At 37.9% G+C, this 5,772-nt stretch overlaps 1 pseudogene; it reads right to left on the bottom strand.

The window, feature by feature from the left end:
- Window positions 1-1,340: 1,340 nt before the first annotated feature.
- LOC118531399 (cyclic AMP-dependent transcription factor ATF-1-like) lies at window positions 1,341-2,278 on the bottom strand (annotated as a pseudogene).
- Between the last annotated feature and the right edge of the window lie 3,494 nt (window positions 2,279-5,772).

Genomic DNA, 5,772 nt, shown 5'->3' with positions numbered 1-5,772 from the left:
TATTCATTGTAGTTTAAAAGAAAGGTGAAGTACATTTATTTTATTTCAGAATCCATTGCACTCTTCTTACTTAAAGAAGAATTTCAGGAAAATTAAATTTTCTATTTTGAAGGGCTTACAAAATGGGATTCCATTTTAGAATATCTCATAAAATGTCAACAGAATAAGCCCAGCAAAATGCCCTCCATTTTCTTCAATATAAGTCATATGTCAGGTAAAATGTCTGAGCATATGACAATGTGTTGCAGGAAGATTTTGACCTCCAGTGTGTGTAGTAGCATTGTGGTCACAGGGATACATTCTAGTGGTATGATTTTTCTTACTTGTCAACTATATGACAGCTCCAAATTGTAAAACACATCAGTTAGACTCCATTTTTAATATGTGGTATTACATGGAAGATACTGGGCTCATAAATTGTGTTAAAATCAAAATGGTGTCTTTTAGTCTGTAATACAGATAATCTTATTCTAATGGTTTTTGTTTTATGTTTATTGAGTTGTGTATGTGGCCTTCAGAAAACAACCACTGAACTTTTATTTATTTATTTATTTATTAGAATAAAAAAACAATGTATTATATATTTGTAGAAAATCTCCATTCCCAGAGTAACCAAAAAACAAGCTATTTAAAAGTATCAAACTTTTAAACAGAAGTTCTCCTTCCATTCTGATAAAAAAAAAAAAGTTACAAAATCACACTCCATTCATGTACCTTAGCTGCCTTTTAGGACAAAGCCTCAAAAATAGTTAACCCAAGCAAGTCTCAAAACCCCTCTCAAGTCCAAAAAACAAACTTTAAAAAACCCATTTAAAAGATTTGACAATAGAACAAGTATACATAATCAGAACACATAATTTATATACTTAGTTATGTATTGGTTTTTCTATTTGTAATTTAGAATTTATTGGCAGAAATAAAACATACACACAAGCACGCACACACACATACAATTGAAAAACGTAAAATTTAGGAAACAGTAAGAAATGCAAACCTACAGGGTAAACTGATTTATTTTAGAAATGAATTTACCAAATTTCATTTTATCTGCCATTTTTGGATTCTTGTTATTTAGAAAATTCAAATTGGTGAAAATTCATTTCCTGCTTCTTGAGTAGGTTTAATTTTTACAGAGTTTCCAGTTGTGCCAGTAACTTCCTTGAGGTCATTTTCCACTTTATCTTCTGTCACCAGATCTCTTGCATAAGATATTTATCTTTGAGTTGCAAAAGCCTAAATAAAAAGCTTCATTTTTGACCTTTTAATTTATAAACTCCACTAAAAAGAAAAGAAATCCATCTAATTTTTAATCAAGTCTGCAAAAATATTTTCTTTCTTAATCAAACACTTTTATGGGAATAAAGATCCTTCAAAGTTTTTAACTCTTCAATTAGAGTTTTGTTTTGATTTTCCAAGATTGCGACTCGATTTTCCAGGCATTTCACATACTCTTTCTTCTTTCTGCGACATTCTCGAGCAGCTTCTCTTATTCTTGTCTGGAATATTTTGGCTGTTCTTGCCCCTCTACTCTTCTATAAATTTTATTATCACTTGTCAAGTTCTTCAAACAACCTGTTTGGGTTTTGATTGGAACTGTATTGAATCTGTTTTTCATCAGCTTATTTCTCTTTTCAGCTGGGGGTCATCTGTCTTAGCTGTTTGAGGCATGAGAGTCACAGGGGCCGCCATCACCACAGTCTGGGGCAGCGAAGGAGCTGATGGTGTGGTGCGGATCTGGTATGTCTGCAAATCTCCTGATGCAGTTTGTACAACCACCTGGTTGCTGGGCACAAGTATTTGCTGTCCATCAGAGGTCTGGGCATACTGGAGAATTATTGTACCTTGCTGAGTACTGCCTGAATTTGTCATGGTTAATGTCTGAAGTGCCTGTACTCCATCTGTGCCTGGACTGGCCAGTTGTAAGGCTCCATTTGGGGCAATGGCAATGTGCTGTCCACTGCTAGTTTGATAGATGGGAGTTGGAACAGACATAGAAGTGACAGCAGAAACTCCAGGGTTTCCTCTGTCTCCTTTTCTGCCCCATGTATCTTCAGAAGATAGATCTTCCAAAAATATCCTGTAAGATGGGTGCCGTGCTAGAATCCTGTGGGCTTTCTGTGAGGAGCCTAGTATCTGATGAGTCCTGAGACTCCTCACTTTCTGATAAAGATGATGCCTGTTGAGCAATAGGAGAAATATGAGCTCCCTGAACCATTGAACCAGGTCGTGGGGCTGCCTCTGAAGTGTTACTCTTGTGGGAATCTTCCATAATGAACTGTGGCTGCCGCCTTGCCACTGTCCGGGGCGGGAACTTCCACTCCCCCCTCCCAGGTGGATTCGAATTCTCTACCCACTTCCCCAGCCCCTCACACGGCGGGGGACGTGCCTCTGTCTCAGGGGTCAGGAGGAGTGGGGAGAATCAGTGTCCCTTAACAGCCAACTGTCCTAGGCTTCCGTTTCCTCGGCAGTCAGGGCTGCCCCGGCAGCATGATCTATACCAGGCCAACCACTGAACTTTTAAAGGGGAAAGAAACCGGCTTAATGATGTCTTCTCTTTTGATAAAGAATTTCTACTTGGCTATCAGTTATGAAACATCTTAATAAGCAAGATGGGTTTAAAGTTGTTTGAATATCCATTTTTTTGATTGTACAAATAATAGTAAGATGAATAGTGAAATAAATAGTGAAATAAAACTTCAGTGATGAAATAAGCTTGACAATTCCATTCAATTCAGAAATACAGTAAACAGTTTTTTTTCTGCTGAAATGCATGTTTCTCTAATGTGGATTAGCTCATATGCATTTGGTAAGTAGGGGGGTGATGTCAGCATAACATGGAATGTACACTATGTTATATCCCAGCATGTCAATTTTATAGCTGTCAGATGTGAACTTTTAACAGTTGAGAAGAAAGTCTTAAGAATTAGGAAGCTTTAAAAAAATAGCTGAAAAATACTGCAGAAGTGACTTCCTTTGCTGCAAGAAAGTGCCTTTCTGGTTTAGTAGCTTCAGGAAATGGGATGATTTCCACTGTGTAAAGCTGTCTGGGGAAGCTGCAAATGCAAAAGCAGTGGGTGAGAATACATTTCTCCAGTGTTGAAAAAATTAATGGAGAAGAATATACCTGGAATGAACTTTTACTTTTCACATAGTTGGCCTGTATTAGAAATGAATTCTGCAAGGGTCTACATCTCAAAGTAGAAGCACACGATGAAGGGTGTAAGATTCAAAGGATGTATGGAGGATGGTTTTAGGTGAAAATGCCAATGGAGGCTTACCTGTGCTAGTGGATTTGTCAGGATTGGGATTGGTTTTGTTTGTCTTTTGGCTACAGAGTCCTGTGGGTTTTGACTGGTCTACCACAGTCCTGTTTCTCTCACAAGAATGTGAGGTTTTTCAGGAGGGCATAGTTGGCCATAGAACAGAAATGCCTCTACTTTGCCTAGGAAGATTGGAGTAAAACTCTCTTAGTGCAAGGGACCGCGATTTCTAAAATGGCAAAGCACTATAACCAGTTCATCTTATAAGCTATTATGTAGATAAAATGAGATTACATATGTGATTTATAACTTTTAAATCATTTTATTTTCTTGTTAGGAAATCTCTCAAGACTTAAGAGTCTCTATTAACGCTGCTTTGTCATTTTTTCTATTCAGCAAACCTCTAGAAAGTACTACCTCTGTGTAAAGCACCGTGCTAGGTACTGTGGATAAAGTGAGCAAAATTGCCATGGTCCTGCCCTTGTGGAGCTTGCAGTCTGGGTTGGGGGGAGATGGAGTTAAATAGGATCATCACAGAAATGATTGTTTAGTCAAAAGCTATGAAGGAAATGAACATAGAATATACTGAATGTGTAGTAAAGCATCTTGATCTTGACTAGGGCATTGAGGTGGGCTCCTCTGAGGAAGAGCTAATCATGAATTGGATCAGCCTGAAAAGGAGTTAATTAGGTGAGTGTGGGTGCACACATGTGCAAGCCCATTTCAGACAAGAGCACAGGCTTATTGCAGACAGGGAAGCAGTGTGTACAGAGGACCTATGGTAGAGAAGAGGATAGACACTGGAGAGAAGGCTCATGTTCCTTCAGTCCCTGAAAAAGGAAGGGTATGACAGGTAGGTCCAGACCTGGCAAAGCCTTGTGGTTCATGGTAATGATTTTGAGCTTAAACCTAAGAACAGTGGAACTCACTGAAGAATTTTAAGCCATAAAATCAGATTTGTATTCTGAAAAGATATTTCTTGCTGTTGAGAAGGACAGATTATGAAGATGCAAGAAAGGTCTTGTGGAGTCTAGTTAGAGGCTATTGTAGTAGTCCAGAAACTTTTCTTCAAGAGCGCCATGCTATCCCTGTCATTTTGGAACAGGATGGTGGCAGTAGAAGTGCAGAGATGTAGGAATTTAAGATCTGAAATCAACTGGAAAAGCTATATTGGATATAAGGGGTAAGGGGAAGACAATAAAGATTACATCTACGTTTCAACCTTGAGAAATTGAATTATAGTGGTGTAGTTCATGGAGTTGAACACTGGATTTCTGGGAAAAAAATAGGGAATTTGATCTTGGACATGTGTCTGAGGTACCTTGGGAGATTTCCAAGTGAAGATGTTGAGCAGCAAGTTGGATATATAGATCTGGAGTTCAAGGAAAGGTTTAACCTGGGTTGGAGTATGATTTTACAACACGTGAGTTGATTGCTCAGTGAATCCATGTGCCCTAATGAGATTGCTGATGGAGGGAGTACAGACTGAAAAAAATAAGAAGGCTCACCTTCAAGGTACCACTAAGAACTAGGTAGAGGAAGATGAACCAGCAGAGAATTTGAATGAATAGAGAAATAGGAGGAACGTATGGCATGACTAGAGGCAAGCAAAGTGAGGATTTCAGGAGCACTCGTTCTCTTTTCATGCTAATGGGAATAAATGTTTCGAGTAAGAGGGACAGAGAAAAGAATTTATAGTGTAGGTTTCCTGTGTATTAGTCTCTGTGGATAGAAATTGGCAATGTTTTAAGTTGTATGAGCTCAGTATAGACCTGGTTTCTGACATACATAGGAAATCTACATTTTAACACTTCTGTGAGAATTACGTTCAATAGGATGGCTTTCTGATAAATAAGATAGCTCTTTCAGGAGTTTTATATATAGCAGGGCTGCATTCTAGCTGTATGCCTCTCTAGCTGATGCTTATTGCTTTCTTGGTTAGTTATAATTCCCATTTGATATTTTGTAACTTAAAAATTGAATTATAAGGCTAACCACTATGAACACACATAATATTAGACATAGAAAGAGGAAAACCAGTTAATAAATACAGATATATTCAGAAATCAAAGAAGAAAATATGTATAGCCACTTTGTCTTTGTTTCTACTGCTGGTCATGTGGCTGTACTTGGTATTTATGAATTCTTTCTTCTAATAGCCATTCCATGTTCTTTTTTTAAATATATCAGTATCTCAGCTGATTAGATTTCTCTACTTGGTTGAGTGACTCAAAACCTTAATTCCTGAAGGGTCAGAGAATTAGTAGTCCTTCCTGCACTGGGTTACTAGTGTGTCCCATTAACTTTTACTCATTGGACTTTTACTTTCTGATTCCATATATACTTCCCCTTTTCTCCATTTCACAGAAGCAACACAATTTCCCTCTTAATAGTAGGGATCAATTACCCTAGAAACATCAGAAACCTCATTTTTGCCAGTTAAGTGGCATGAAGAATCAAATGTGGCTGGGTAGCCATCCCACCCTCTATTAAAAGGAAGTCTTGTTTTCTG

The sequence above is a fragment of the Halichoerus grypus genome, chromosome 4, assembly GCF_964656455.1.
Source record: "Halichoerus grypus chromosome 4, mHalGry1.hap1.1, whole genome shotgun sequence".
Taxonomy (NCBI): Eukaryota; Metazoa; Chordata; class Mammalia; order Carnivora; family Phocidae; genus Halichoerus; species Halichoerus grypus.
Note: the sequence above shows the minus strand (reverse complement) of the source record. Positions and strands in the feature narration are given on the sequence as shown.